Below are 15,954 nucleotides of genomic sequence, written 5' to 3' on the forward strand. Positions count from 1 at the left end.
CTATGTAAACCATTTTTTGAGTCAACTTAAGATTGAATTTCAATATTTTGGAGATAAGGATGAATCTCTAGATGGAGTCCCTATACAATTACATGGACCCAATCAAAAAATGGGAAGGATTAAGTGGAAAAATGGATGAATCTCAGCCATAGATTCATACCTAACACTAAGTCACTAAGTCTTCTTAAGGAGGACAAACCCTAAACTCTTAAGAGAGAGTATGAGTGAGTGTGTAAGGAATTGAAGGAGCAAAAAGAGAAGTTTGCATGCACAAACTAAGCATTCATGCTAGCTTAGAAGTTATGAAGTGAAACAACATTGCAGAATCAATTAGAGCATAACAAAAGAAAGGAAAAGCATACAAAAAAGAGACATTTGATCAAGAAGGATCAAGAAAACATCAATTTAGAGGTGATATGTTATCAAGAAAGCAAGTGCTAACTGTAGGATCAAAGTTTAGAGATTCTAACAGGTGATTTTAGTCCAAATATCTTAATAGAGTAGTCCTAATAGGGTATATAAAATCCTCTAACAAGGTGCTCACTTAGTTTTAAGTTAAATTCCTTTAGCAAGGCACACTTCTAACAGGGTGTTGAAATCCTCTAACAAGGTGAGACCTAACAATCTTTGTAAGCCTTTAACAGCGCATACCATTCACAGGGTAGATCATGTTTTATGGTCAAAAAATTGTAACCTTCATTGGATACACTATATTACTGTAGTAGTGAAGATTTGTGAGTGTCATCCCCACCCCAGTTTTACCTTCTCACTTGGAGGGTTTCTAGGTAATCATATCTAGTGACATATGTGTATGATTGCTTATGTGTTTACATGATTTAGATGTATGTTCTTTACATGTTACTTTAGTTTTATGGATCCAAGTTTAAACTATTGGTTCACCCCCACCCCACCAGAAGTTTACCTTTCCTATTGTAATTCCAACAATTGGTATCAGAGCTTTGTTCTCTAAAAGAGAAGCTTTGCATCTTTGAGGAAAGATCTTGAAATGGAAACCTAAAAGTTGGGAAAGACTATTGAGAATTAGGGAATTGAAATACAACTCATTCTTCATCAACTAGATGAAGTAAGAGAATAACTAAAGAAATCCTTGAAAAGAAGGAAGGAAATTGCTATTACGGAGAATGACAAACAACACAAAGAGATAGACACTACTAAGCTATTTACAGATGGAGACTCCAATGAATTTGATGCAGTAGCTATAGATCTAATGGAAAAGAGTAGTGCCCAAGCTGAGGAAATCAGAAATCTCAAGTTAGAGCAAGAATCACAAGCTATATTGCTATTTGAAGTGGTTGAACAAAAGAAGAAAGACATAGAAGACAAAGCCATGATTGAAGAAGACAAAAGAATTTTGGCCAAAATACTAGAAGAGAAATCATTAGAACTAACCAAGATTTCCAACATATAATTGGATACTCTAAGTCAAATGATGAATGCCAATTATGAAATGAATGTCAAGGACATTGAGATAAATACATTGAAGTTGCAGAATGAACAATTGCAGAGTGATCTAAAGAGATAAAAGGAATTTTCTAAAAGTTTCAACAAGCCAAATGAAGCTATCAAATACTTTGAGAAACTATTAAGATCCCCTCAATCCAATAATGATACATCTGGACTAGGATACACAAGACATAAAGAAGGAGAGTCATCTTAAAGTGCAGAAAAAAGGAATAACAAAGGTAAGAATTCCAAACCTAGTTGTCATAATTGTGGTAAGAAAAGACATGATGCTAGTGTGTGTAGGAGCAAGACTACAAATCAAAATGTCAAGCCTAAGAGCATGGTTCACTGCCATAAGTGGAACAAGCAAGGTCATCAGGTACATGAATGCAGAACCAAGACCATGCATACACAAAAATTTGAAGGATATTGTTACAACTATCAAAAGTATGGACATAGAGCTTTTGAATGCAGATCCAAACCCGTGTGGTCATCAAACAGGTAAGAAAAGGTAAGGAACAATGGCAATTGTTACAATTGGGATTATAATACAAGATAGAGCTATCATTATTTTCAAGAATATGATCATTTTCCTAATAATTATATTAGGACACACTTCAGAGGTAACTACCAAAGGTGGTTGAGTCAAACCACATGTTTTAGTTGTTTGAAGACTAGTCAAATCAATAGATATTTTCCAACTAGGTCAAAGGCACCAAGTTGTGAATTTAATAAAGGAAAAGACAAGGCAAATGTTGAACACATCAGAGATGAGATGAATAAGACATGGAAAAAGAAAGATGATTTCAGCACATCAAATGGAGAAGGGATCACTTCACCCAATGGGTCAGGTGATCACACCTAATCAAACTAGGCAATCAAGAGGTATGTGGGACTGATATCTAAAGGCTATATCATACATCAATTCCAAAAGAATCTAGTACCAAAAAGATTACATTAGCATGAATAAAGATGCAAGATGTTATTAGAAATCCAAGATAAATCTTTAAGTCTTTCATATTGTTGCCAAGCATGAAATATTTCCTATGTGTGCCAAGTGAGATGCTAGAAGATGCCAAGCTTACAAATTGGCTAGTTGATGTCAAGCTTGTAGTGGTTTCCAAGTGATTGAAATGTCAATGGATCTTGAGTGAGCTTGAAATTGATTGATGCCAAGCTTATAGATGTGTAATCACTCAATATTAATTGCATGGTTTTCAAAGGGTATTGATCAATCTTAGCTCATTTTTCATCATTTCAAATTCAAGAAAGAGTGAGCAGAGAAGAAGGTGATTTGGAAATCCATTCCAAGTAGTTGCAGAAGATTTTAGTAGCAATTCTACACCATTTCATTAGATTTCATAAGGTATTTATCAAGAGCTTAGCTATGTAGTTTAAATTTCATAAACCCTATTTTCACATTATGGCATCTAGTTTGAAGAATGTAGAGGGAAAGAAAGTTTTGAATGTTTACTTAGTGAGTAATGAGGTCAAGCAACCCATTTTCAAGGCTATTCCTGATATTGCTTATAAGCAAGACCCTTCTAGTGCATTGTAAATGATTCCAATGAATGTGATAATGGTACAAGATGTAATAAAATGTTATAACTGTAAAATTGGCAGCATTGGTGATATGGAGATTAGGAAAGTGTACAAAAAACTCTATGATAATGGTGTTCTGAAGGAAAAGTTCAAAATTGTTTAGAGGAAGGGAATAGCACGAGCCCTAGATTTTTCAAATGTATTCAAGACAGAGTGGATAAGGATAGTACTTAGTCGATTCCATGATGGTTCATTATGGTTGGACAATGGACTATCAAAAGTATTAAGAGAATAATTCATAGCATTACTAGTTACCCAAACCTAGATCAGCCTAAGACATTGAGAAGTGATTCAAAGGAGGTGATTGAGAAGAATATTGGAGTTTTCTGGAACAAGAGAGGCATGAAAATTGACACAATCACTGATCCTCTGATAAACTTTTCTATAAGGGTCATATCACACAAATTCTATCAATCTAGTAGATTAAATAGTGTGCCCTGTATAGCTATGGATGTGGGATACAAAATTGTAAAGAAAGATCACACATATGATCTAGTAGAGCTACAATTGCAACAAGTGATGGAAAACCTTAGAGCAATCAGAAAGACAAAGAGTGCACAATGTAAATTTGGTTCTATAGTGCAAAACAAATTCCCCTCATTTGGCACTATGGGATGGAAAACCAACAAATCAGTAGTAGTACAGATTGGTGAGTACATTGAGCAATTAGGAGAGAATTTTGAATCATTGATGGCAAGTTATTTTGAAGACTTCAAGAAGTCAATAAAGGAAAGATTGAGAATGTCAGTATCCTAAGTTGAGAAACACTATGATTATGTATGTTCTCTTGTGGATGTTTATTATACATTTGTACAAGCTGCTACACCAAGGGTGAGATGGTTGAGACCCTTAGGTTATGAAATAAATGTGGATGAGGCCTCTACAGCTATAACAGCTTTACTGGCAGAAGAGGTAGATAATTCTACAAAGGTATTTGAAAATTATGAGATGGTAAAGTCCAAAATTACCATGGAATTGAAGACTACCTCTGCTATGAAGAAAAAGGTGAAGATAGAGAAGAAACTAAAAGCTAAGTTTGGAGAGGGTGCTAAGGATGAAGAAGAAGAGGATGAAGTGGAAGAAGAAACCCAAGCACAACCACCACTTGCATTGACTCAGGTATGGGAGAAGACCAAGAAGAGGAGACTAAAGGTGCTGAGGGAGAAGAAGTTGAGGAAGCACCTACTCCTGCTAAGCCAAAGAAGAGGAAGGTTAAGGCTCAACTAGTGACTAAAGCTAAGAAGGTAGCTAAGCCAAGTCAGCCCAAGCTTACTGCACCTACTACAAGAGCTAGTACATGTGCAACAACCCAAAAGTCCAAGGAAAAGACCAAATCAGTAGAGCAAGGAGGCCAAGAGTAGAAGAGACCAAGAAGGAAGTATGTTGCACAAGAAAATTCAGATAAAGAGAAAACAGAGTCAAATGACAATAGCCAATGTAAGGTGGTGAGTCATAATCCTCTTTTAGATCTTGAAAATTTATGTGAAAATGTTAAGAATAGTTCAGACCTATCAATATTTACACATGTAGATTTTGATAATTTGGGTAAAGTAGAGAAAAATCAAGTGGAGGAGGCCATATATGCCAAGATGGGAAAATTCAAGACAACTCCACTAGAGATTGCCAACTCAATGCCTAAGAGTCTATATGACATAGTTGAGCAGAAATGGCACTATTGTCTAGACTCGGAGAAACAAATTAGAGAAACATCTCTAGCCCAAGTGATGCCTAAACTAACTAAGGAATAGATTGCTAAGGTTGTAAATAAATATGTAGTTAGTGTCACACCTAAATACAAAGCCTTTAGCATCTTGCAAAACAATATTGAGGATGTTGTTAAGAACTCCACATAGATGTGGAAGCTCACTTATGGGTTGACTACAGTTAAGGAAGGAGAAAAAGCACCCATTAAAGTGAAGAATGATGAAGAATTCGATGATGACAAAGCTGACATTGTTAGAGGAGGAATGGAAGTACATGACAAGGCAACATCTGAGCCAGAGCAGCCAAAAGAATAGAGTGTGCAAGACACACAATTGCCAAGTGTTAGTCCTCCACATGTCACAAATGAGACTACTAAAATAGTAACTGTCAAGGATGTTTTTGATCTATCAACTCATAAAATCAATCCCCTTAGTGAAGATGATTTGAAGAAGATATTAGATTAGTCTACACTGTAGGCCAAACTTTGTGATAATCCTATTTTAGTCAATGTAGATGAGCTACAAAATTCATTAACTAATGTTGCAAGGGAAAAGTTGAATCCACAAGAACCACCTTCTATCATTCCTTCAGTCACTAATGTACAACCTTTGGTCCAAATGCTATAAGATACATCTAACAAGGTTGATACAATTGCCAAGATTAATACAGTAGAGAAGAGCACAATGGAAACATAAGTTGCTACTATAAAACAACAAGAAATCGGTCAAATATACTTATCTACACCTAAGGCATAAGGACAAGGTGTAATTCAAGTCATTGTGGTAGAATAGGGCAAGCTTGAAGAGAATAACATGACACCACCATTGAAGGATAAAAATTTTATCCAAGCCCTGGTAACCTTACCAGTATTTGACACTCCATCAAGTCATACTCTTTAAAAGCCAAGCATAGATACTACTCCATTGTAGGTCTCAATATCGATCCCAAGTTCGTCAAAGGTTGAAGAACTAATTAATATGGAGATGTGAGCCTTGATGAGGAAATAATTTTTCCCAAATATGATTATGACACCATGACTATAGAACAAATGGGCATATTGCAGCAAGCCCTAGTAAGGAAAAAGCATCAAGAAATGCTTAGAAGGGAGCACAAGCAAAAGTAGATACTACAAGATATTAAAGACATCTTTTTAGATGCATTTAGTTTGCCAACTCTGGATGAAACCAAGAAACTAATGGAACAACTAACAAATATAGTGGAGAAGGTTAGTAATGAAGACCTAGATACTAATGCAAAGTTACTTGAATGGCTAGAAAAGAAGTTCCAAAACAAAGTGAATGATAAAATACTAGGTGATATAGCACTAACACAAGTTGCATTGGCAACTAAGGATGATGATGTGAATAAGGTACTTGAGAACATATTCTCATTATACACAAAATTGTGCAATCCCTCACTCTTCACCTAAGAGACTAGAAGTCACTTTCTGAGTCTAGAGAGCCAAATTACTGCATCAAGTGAAAAACTACCAATGAATCCAGCTCAGAGTGAGAAGCATTTTAGGACATTACTTCAAAAACAAAGTTAGTTAGTTGTATTAACAGTAGATAGGGCCAACATAAGGACCAAACTGACTAGCCTCCAAGCAACTCTCACCCCCCATATGGAAATTTTCCAAAAGGAGCGAGGCTATGCCGAAACCTTAATGAAGAAATACCCAAATCTTTCTACCTTAGATGGTCTAGTCCACCTTGCTACTAAGCTAGCAATCCAAATCAAGTCATTGGATGTAGCATGTGAGAACAGAGATCCAGCTCTTAAGATGATATTGGATGTCCATAAAACTTTTCTAGACAAACACAGAATAAATGTATAGCCCATTGACATAAGTGTCAAAAAGGGGGAGACATATTTTTGGGGGAGAAATAGAGCAAAGGGAAGAATGAAATGAGAGAATGGAGGAGATATTACTTTTGGGAGTAATAAAGAATAAGAATTTTGGTGAGATACAAGGATAGTAAGAAATAAGAGGAATAGAGAAAAGCCAGAATTAGCTAAGGGAGAGCAAGCATCAAAGCATATCAAGAGTATCAGCTGAAAGAGTATCAACAAAATAGCATGAAGTCAAAGCATATTAGTAGAGACACATTTACTCAGTAGGAGCACAAAATTTTGGATACAAAATAAACATTAATTCGGGGGGAGTTATCAAATTTTGAGGTATCTAAGTGATTACAAAATTTTGATATTTTAAAGTTTTATATATAAGTTGAGTTAAGATATGTTATGCTTGTAAGATTAAGGATAATAATGTATATACAATTGTTTTTGACACTCATGTCAAAAGGAGAGATTTTTGATCTCAAATTAGTTTTAACAAGTGAGTGTCAACACACTTAAATTATCTACCTAGTTCATGTCGAATCAATAGTACATGCCAAGCACAACATGTATATATTAGACCATGTTGATTCATAGTGAGTGTTTAGCCACTCATGTGTCGAGTCACTCAAGTACTGAGAAAATAGCATATGCCGAGTGACACATGAGCCAAGTAAATAGTGGATACCAAGAAATACAAGTGTCGAGTCACAACAAAGAGTTTAGTATATGCCAAGCATCAAAGACTTCAGATGTCAAGTAACACAATTTTGACATTTTTTTTGTAAAGGCACAAACAACTATGTAAACCATTTTTTGAGCCAACTTAAGATTGAATTTCAATATTTTGGAGATAAGGATGAATCTCTAGTTGGATTCCCTATGCAATTACATGCAACCAATCAAAAAATGGGAAGGATTAAGCAGCAAAATGGATGAATATCAGTCATAGCTCATACCTAACCCTAAGTCACTAAGTCTTCTTAAGGAGGAAAAACCCTAAACTCTTAAGAGATAGTATGAGCAAGTGTGTATGGAATTGAAGGAGTGAAGAAAGAAGTTTGCATGCACAAACAAAGCATTCATGGTGGCTTAGAAGTTATGAAGTGAAACAACATTGTAGAGTCAATTAGATTAGAACAAAGGAAAGGAAAAGGATACAAAAAAGAGACATTTGATCAAGAAGGATCAAGAAGACATTGGTTTGGAGGTGATATGTTATCAAGAAAGAAAGTGCTAACCGTGGGATCAAAGCTGAGACATTCTAATAGGTGATTTTAGTCAAAATCTCTTAACAGAGTAGTCCTAACAGGTTGTATGAAATCCTCTAACAAGGTGCTTACTTAGTTGTAAGTTAAAGTCCTTTAGCAAGGCACACTTCTAATAGGGTGTTGAAATCATCTAACAAGGTGAGACCTAATAGTCTTTGTAGGCCTCTAACAAGGCATACCTTTCACAGGGTAGATCATGTTTCATGGTCAAAACATTGTAACCTTCACTGGATACACTTTATTACTATAGTAGTGAAGATTTGTGGGTGTCACCCCCACCCCAATTTTACCTTCTCACTTGGAGGGTTTCTAGGTAATCATATCTAGTGTCATATGTGTACAATTGCTTATGTGTTTACATGATTTATATGTATATGCTTTACATGTTAAGTCACTTTACTCATTGAATGTATGAGATGGATGTGTGGTGAAATTTTTATGGGTCCAAGTTTAAACTACTGATTCACCCCCCTCGATCCCCAGAAGCTTACCTTTCCTATTGTAATTCCAATAGTTCTACACTCTCTTTTCTTCTCCAAGTATAATAGAATGCCATCCTTTTTATCCTTTTCATGTTTAATTCTCTCTAACACTTCATTATATTGTTTATTGTTTTCCTAGATTATCTTTATTCTTTTTAAGAGTTTTCTCAATCCTTTCTTATATAAGTTTCTTTTTTCTTCATATTGCTTTCTCTTTTGGCAATGTTTACCTAGTCTTGGGTGTGGAAGACGTCCTTCCTCCATCTTGAAATTTCTAGTTATGTCTATTAATATCCACTTCTATTTGATGATCTATCCTAATTGTTTATTCTTTGTCTTTAATCCAAGGTTTGAAGATCATTTTTTGATTAATTAGGGTTTATTCTTGGCAAAGTGCTTTCTTCACCTTTCTAAAAGGCCAATTGAGTGCTCACATTTCAAATTCTAGGAAGATTCAAGTTCATGTGGACAATTTATGCAATTACAGAATTTCTACAAGGTCTTCATTGAAGAGGCAATGCAATATCGTGTGTGTTCATATTGGGGGCTTTAAAATTGTGGGGAAGTGGGGCTATGTATTTCCTAGATATATGGGAGGAATTTTATGAGGGGTGGGGTGGGGGGTTTATATCAGAAAATGCGTAAGGGATATTGGGTGAGTATTGGAAGGGGATAGTAAGAAAATATTTTTCAATAGGGGGATTATTTAGTGTGCCACAAATGCAAGTGGTATGATATAGGTTCACTAAGTGAAGCCCTTATGAGAATTTCCTACATGTCATGTTTTGAATTTGGGAAAAATCCAACTGAAATCTTGGAAGTTATGCCAGTTTTAGATTTTTCTAGTGCCTACGATGTCACATTTAAAATTTAAGAAATATCTAACTAAAATTGTGAAAGTTGCACTATTGCGAGATTTTCCTTGTGTTTGAGCTATCATACTTCATATTTGAGGAAGATATGGGAAAAATAATGAAACTTGTACAATTATTGAGTTTTCCTATGTGTCATTTTATGTCAAGGATATTTTGGTATAGTGGAACTTTTAAGCAATGTGGCACACCCCAAATTTCCACACTAAACTTACTTTCCCTCAAGATGAAGAAATTGTAGAGCTTAAGTAACTACAATATACCCCTATATCCCTTGAATTTTTATAACTACTAGCATAATACACAAAATTTAATGTTAGATGATAAATAGAAGTTTGAACCACCCAAACACAAATTCTAGGGTAAATGCAAATTTGACACGTCCTTCCATTCTTGGTTCAACTACCTCCACTCTGTTGCATGTTATAAGTAGACATTTTTTTAAAAAAATTGGTGATCTTTGTTCAATATTCTTATTCAATACTTCCATTCTAATATGGAAAAGTTAGGATATACAATGAAAAAAAGCTAAAGAAAGCCTTTTGAGGTCAATGTTGCAAGTTTGCAAGGCTTATGAGCAAAGGCCATTGTGGTCTATAATAAGATTTTAAAGGTTTATACCTTCATTTAATGATTTTTTTACTATTTAATAGAGAGAAAAATTAATATTGTATTTTGAAATGTGTGAGCTATGTGTTTCAATTGCATGACTAGGCAATCTGATAAGACCCCCTAGTCATATTTGTAGTAATCCAAATTTATTGACCAATGTTCCCAAGAAGAAAGAGATTGAGATTGATGAATTTCAATTATTGCACTACATCTTAAAAGAACCTCCAATGTTATAGATAACTAACAAAAATCTGCATGTTACTTTCTCATAAGGGCAAGGGAATTTTGTGCATGTGAAACAAATCACTAAATTATGGTCACAATGCATGAGTTTTTTTACTTCTTCTAAGCCAACAAGAGGAAGAAATACTTATCAATTTAGATAACTCTAAGGCCTACGGTAAAGAGGGACTTTCTAGATTAGATGTTAGTGAAGTTAGATATAGCTATGATTGGAGAACTTAGATGAAAAGTTGTTTCTCTACAACTACTTTCTCAGTAATGACAAATGATTTTCAAAAGGTTTCTTCTCAACTTCACAAAGTTTAAGACATGACCTTTTATCTCCCTATCATTTTATTATTATGTTGAAATCACTTTGCATCCCTATTAGATCTCTCAAAACTAGATCCCTAGAAGAACTATAGGCTTCCACCATGGGAAAATCCTTTACTCACTAAAAATTTGTTGATAATAATATGTTCAAGAGTGCAAAGTCAAAAACCAATAGTGATTATGAGAATGCTTCAATTCAAAAGGTTAATATAGATAAATCTAGTCTTATTCTTTGATATCATGATTGCAAACAATATTTTCTCTATATGCCTATCTTTCAAGAGAGGGTGTCTTTCCAAATACCTATCTAGGTCTCCCTATGTGTTTAGGGATACATACAAGTAATTTTGGTCTTTTACCTTCGAAAGAAAAAAAATTAAATCATAGATGATTAAAAGATGATATTTTTCTCTTCAACAAGATACTCACTAAAAATTTGTTGATAATAATGTGTTCAAGAGTGCAAAGTCAACAACCAATAGTGATTATGAGAATGCTTCAAGTCAAAAGGTTAATATAGATAAATCTAGTCTTATTCTTTAATATCACGATTGCAAACAATATTTTATCTATATGCCTATCTTTCAAGAGAGGATGTCTTTCCAAATACCTATCTAGGTCTCCCTATGTATTTAGGGATACAAGTAATTGTGGTCTTTTAGCTTGGGAAGAAAAAAATTTAAATCATAGATGATCAAAAGATGAGATTTTTCTCTTCAACAAGATAATTTCCCCTAGATGCAACATTTACAACATCATCAGACAATCATCTAGGTGACACTATCCTTAGGCTCCCCAACAAAGGAGACTTTGCTAGGATAGTTGTCAACATGGTCAAAAAAGTGTTGAAAGAGCTAAAAAGCATTAGTAGGAATATGAAGAAAAACAAATCCAAAAAAAGAGGGAGAAATTATATCCTCTATGCTAGAGGACAAAGCACCAATAGGAGCAAGACAAGGAGCAATTGTAGAAGCCTAGCCCTAATTAGAAACAAGAGCAATGATTTGGAGCAAAACTTGGAATAATCTTAGAAGCCTAATGCAAACAAAAATTGAGGCATCAGTAAAAAAAATTCACAAGGGTTTCTTCTTTTTCAATATAGATTGTGAATGTTCAAAGGATTTGGAAAGAGAGACAATGGAAAAAATGTCAAAAGAGCATTACTTCTAGCCTTCCACCAAGTAGGGTTAGTAACAACTAATTTTTATCATCATTTGATGTCATCTATTTAGCAAATTACATTAGTATGAAATACATATCCTTTCAAGAATGACCCAATGAGAAAAATGATTGTGGAAATACACTAAATAATTTCCATGTGTCCACTTTTTAATGAATTTGATTCGATAGTCTTGGACATGTTAACTAGGAGTAACTTGATTATTTTAAGATGGGTGGGTGTCACCTCAACTTGCATCATCCTTAAAGAATTATTCAATATTTTTCTTTGTTCCAATTATGTTTGTTCATTATCATAAAGAATTTGTTGCATCGCTAATAATATATTTTGATACTCAACACAATTAGGCCTTTTAAATCATTGTAATGGTTTGCATAACCCAAATTGCTTCACCTTGATGAATTTTCTTTGTCCTCTCCATTTTGGACAAATTCTCCTTGAACTATTTGAAGCTATCATTGTCTTGCTATCTTGGCTTGATCCTTTTTCATGTCTCAAACATTTTGACCTTCATGTTATTGGATCCTTCTAATCGATCTTGGGTTTCCAAAGGAGATCCAAGAATATGATAGTCTTCTCCATTTGTAAACTATTCACCTTCGTATGCCTTGCTCTATGAAATCCTCTTGATGTGAATCTTATCCTTAAATTTGAATTTGTATTTGTAAATCATTCATGACAACTTGATCTTGAAACCCTTCCTTCCTTCAAGCTTGATCATTGAACTCTCCTTCCTTCATGCGTTCACTAACATCACCTTCTATGAATATTTCCATGCATAAATCCTTGCAAGAGAAGACAAAATACTTGTGTAAAGTTTAGGAAGCCAACTTGCAAAGACTTAAGACATTTTCATGATATTTGTGAATCGATTGGTTCATTTTTTTAATTTAATATTTCCTGGATTTTCTTGTGCGATGTGAAAGAGAAATATCTTAAGAGTGTGAAAGGGAAATCATATGACAAGTGAAGTAATTGAAAAGTTTGACTTAATATGTTTTGAATCATTAGGATAAAGTAATACAAATAGTATTTTTGTAATAGAGTATTACATCTCAAAAGATCATTATTGATCCCAAATAGTTCTTGTTGGTAATGGTTTTAATAGGTTTGTAAATCTATGAAGGGAATGCTAAATATTTTTTCATTGGATAATAAAGACCTACTAGTATAAAAGAAGAGAGCAATTATCTAAGCCACAATTTTACCTAATAATATTGAAGTAAGATTTAATTGATTTCTCATATAAGCATATGGAGTTAAAATCATAAATGACTTTAAATTGAGAATTTGAGAAATTAGAGATACTAGTTTGGATAAAAATCAAAGCAAAAGGAACATTCCCTTTCAATCAAGGACAATTGTTTCTAGAATCTATTTAGATGAGGCTTGCTTTGTGAGGGATTAGGATAAGCCCACAAGACTAGCACATGGTGTAGTGCCTCTCAATTCAATCCTTGCCAAGAGGTAATAGATCCTCAAACCTTGGATTGTAAGCACAAAGAAGTAAGTATACTTGGTGATTAAATGTTATTGATGTAGCTAGAAAGATAGGTTTCATTAAGTAAAATACTACAATGTTTAATGTGTGGTTATCTACTAGTTAGAGAATATTTGCATGATCATTTATTATGATAAAATAAGAGATGTCTTGCATTCAATAAAATTGGGTTAATTATTAGGATAATTGTCAATAATTCCTAGACACTGTGTCCTATGTGCTAATGGACATTTTATAGAGATTTAAATTAACATATGCTCATGTTACAAGCTAGAGTTGTTGTTGCACCAAAAGATTGACCTGTCAATGCCCGATACAACCACTAGACTTATAGAACACATGAGGTGGTTAAACCCATGTCACAAATCTCAAAGGGGAACATTGGCAGTTAGTCCAACAATCCCCCCTCAGTGTTACTCGAGGAGATTCAAACTTGTGATCAAGCTCTGATACCACTTGTTACAAGCTAGAGTTGTCGTTGCACTAAAAGATTGACCTATCAATGCTTGATACAACTACCAAACTTGTAGAACACAAGAGATGGTTAAGTCATGTCACGAATCTTGAAGCCGAACATTGGTGGTTAGTCCAATAGCTCATACTATTGGAAATGAATTATTTAAATGCCTTTAATGTAAATTCAATATTAATATGATTATATGTTGTTAATATGTGCTACACCCCCACTATGTGTGGATTGCTCATGGGTGTTAGTACGAAGTCAGACAGAGCCATAGTTACTTACATGCGAGGTCTACACGATGTCTTGTTCTCCTTCATTATGATTATCTATGTTATATGTGCTTCAACTATTATATATTATGAGTGTTTTCTCTTGATGGTTGCATGGTTACTAAGTAGGTTCTAGGTACATTCATCCTAAGTTTTAGGAATTGGGTGTGTATCTATATCCCCAGCAGTGAGCACAGGTGATAATAGTTATAACCTTTCATATTAAGCCAATATCATATATGGATGGATGGTGTACCCATAATTGATTATTATATTATCCCTCTAGTACATGGTTAGTAAATCTAGATTCATTATGCATTTGTGAAAGGCCAATGGTGTGTTTGTGCGTTAGAGTTCCTGCAATTGTTGTGGAAGAGGATTTTACTTAATATTATGAATTTGATTATTTTATAGTTAATTTATATTTCCTAACAATTTTTTTGTATAGTTATTCCATTTATTTGGAATTTGATTAAATTAACCCAGGTTGAGCTTGTGTTAATTTTTGGGGTTTTAATTTAATTGCCTCAAGTGGTTTTATTTTATCTTTTTGATTTTTGGGGAAAAAGTGACTTTTAATGAGAAATTAGAATTCATTTCTCTCACTTTCCATTTTAGAGAGAAAAAATTGCTCGAACCCTCTTGTGAGGAATTTGAATCTTTCCTTGTTGGGTTTGATATGTATGTTGGGTTCTTGTGTAGAGTGGCTCACTGGATTTGTGTCGAGATTACTCCCCTTTGTCAAACATGTGAATCAATTTGGCAGTGATTTTATTCATTCCTCTTTATTATATGTTTTCTCCATTTAAGAGGTAGGACTCTTCATTCCTCTCTTGTTTCCTTGTGTAATCACAATTTTTCCATTATTATTGCTATGCGGGATGTATTTATGCTCTTTCCCCACTTATTTGAGCTCTTTCCATGCCTATTTGGGTATTTATGAGTTTTGTGTTTTTAAATGCAAGTTTTTATGTCGTTATGTTACTGGAATTTTGTAAAGTGATTGAAAGTAGAATTTTATTTGATAAGTGTGTTGCTAGGTACATTAGACCAATGAGTTTTATTTTTGTAGAAAAGTTCCAATTTTTATTTTTGAACCTTTTCTTACCGCATCATTTTGTGTGCCCACCACCAAACCTTGGGATCTCTGTGTATATGTTTCCCACATAATAAAGGTTTTGTTTGGTGTCAATAAAGTGTAGTTTTGGTACCTTACGATGGTTATATTTTCTTTCTTATATGCATTTTCTTTTGGTATATGGTTGAGATTACCCACATTGCCTCTCGTAGATGGAAGAGATTTTCCACTTAGATCTGTCCTCCTCTTCCATTCAATCAGAGTGAGAACCATTATTTAGAGTCACTCGAGGTTGGCTTGGGTGTGTTTGTCCCCTTGTGACCTTTGTGGTAGATAGATTTGTTTATGGGCTACTATTCTTGTGGGAAGTTATGATGTATTTTTTTTGTATAGTCTTGATATGCCTAGTTGATGCATTGTTTTCTTAGATTAAAGATGACAATTAATTTGGTTTCATAGTTTCTCACTTCATGTGCTATACCTTGATGTTGAATGTAAATTTTGATTGATATCATGTGGCCTTAGATTCTTTATAATTCATATTTCTTAATGAAGGCAAGAGGTAGAAATTGAATACATATTGTTCATGATAATTATTTTAATATGATCCTTTGCATGTCTAATGTTATGATTGGACCATGTTTATCAATGGGTACACAAATTAATCTATCTCTTCTCCTATTTCCTTTTGTCTGAGATGTGGTTAATAAGGATAATTCTTAGTGACGAGAATGCCACAAGTATCATAAAATTTGATGCATTGCATGAATAGTTTATATGAAAATTGAGACATATTCTTCATTTTCTTGTGAGTGGAAAGTTGGAATGCCCCTAATGGAAAAAGTTACTATATATTCCTTGATTAGAAATGGAAAAAAAAAAAAATTTAAATTAAAAAGTAAAACTTGGTAAAAAAATTTTGATGAATGTTAGGCAGTACTTACTTTTATATATGATGCTCATATTGCTTGTTTGAGTAGAAATGGGATTTATATTACAGAGATGTTCTTGTTGAAAAAGTACTTCCTACATGCTTCTATAATAGGTCAAGATAATCAC

Source organism: Cupressus sempervirens, chromosome 11 (assembly GCF_028749045.1).
Source record: "Cupressus sempervirens isolate cs-2001-9-10 chromosome 11, ASM2874904v1, whole genome shotgun sequence".
Lineage (NCBI taxonomy): Eukaryota > Viridiplantae > Streptophyta > Pinopsida > Cupressales > Cupressaceae > Cupressus > Cupressus sempervirens.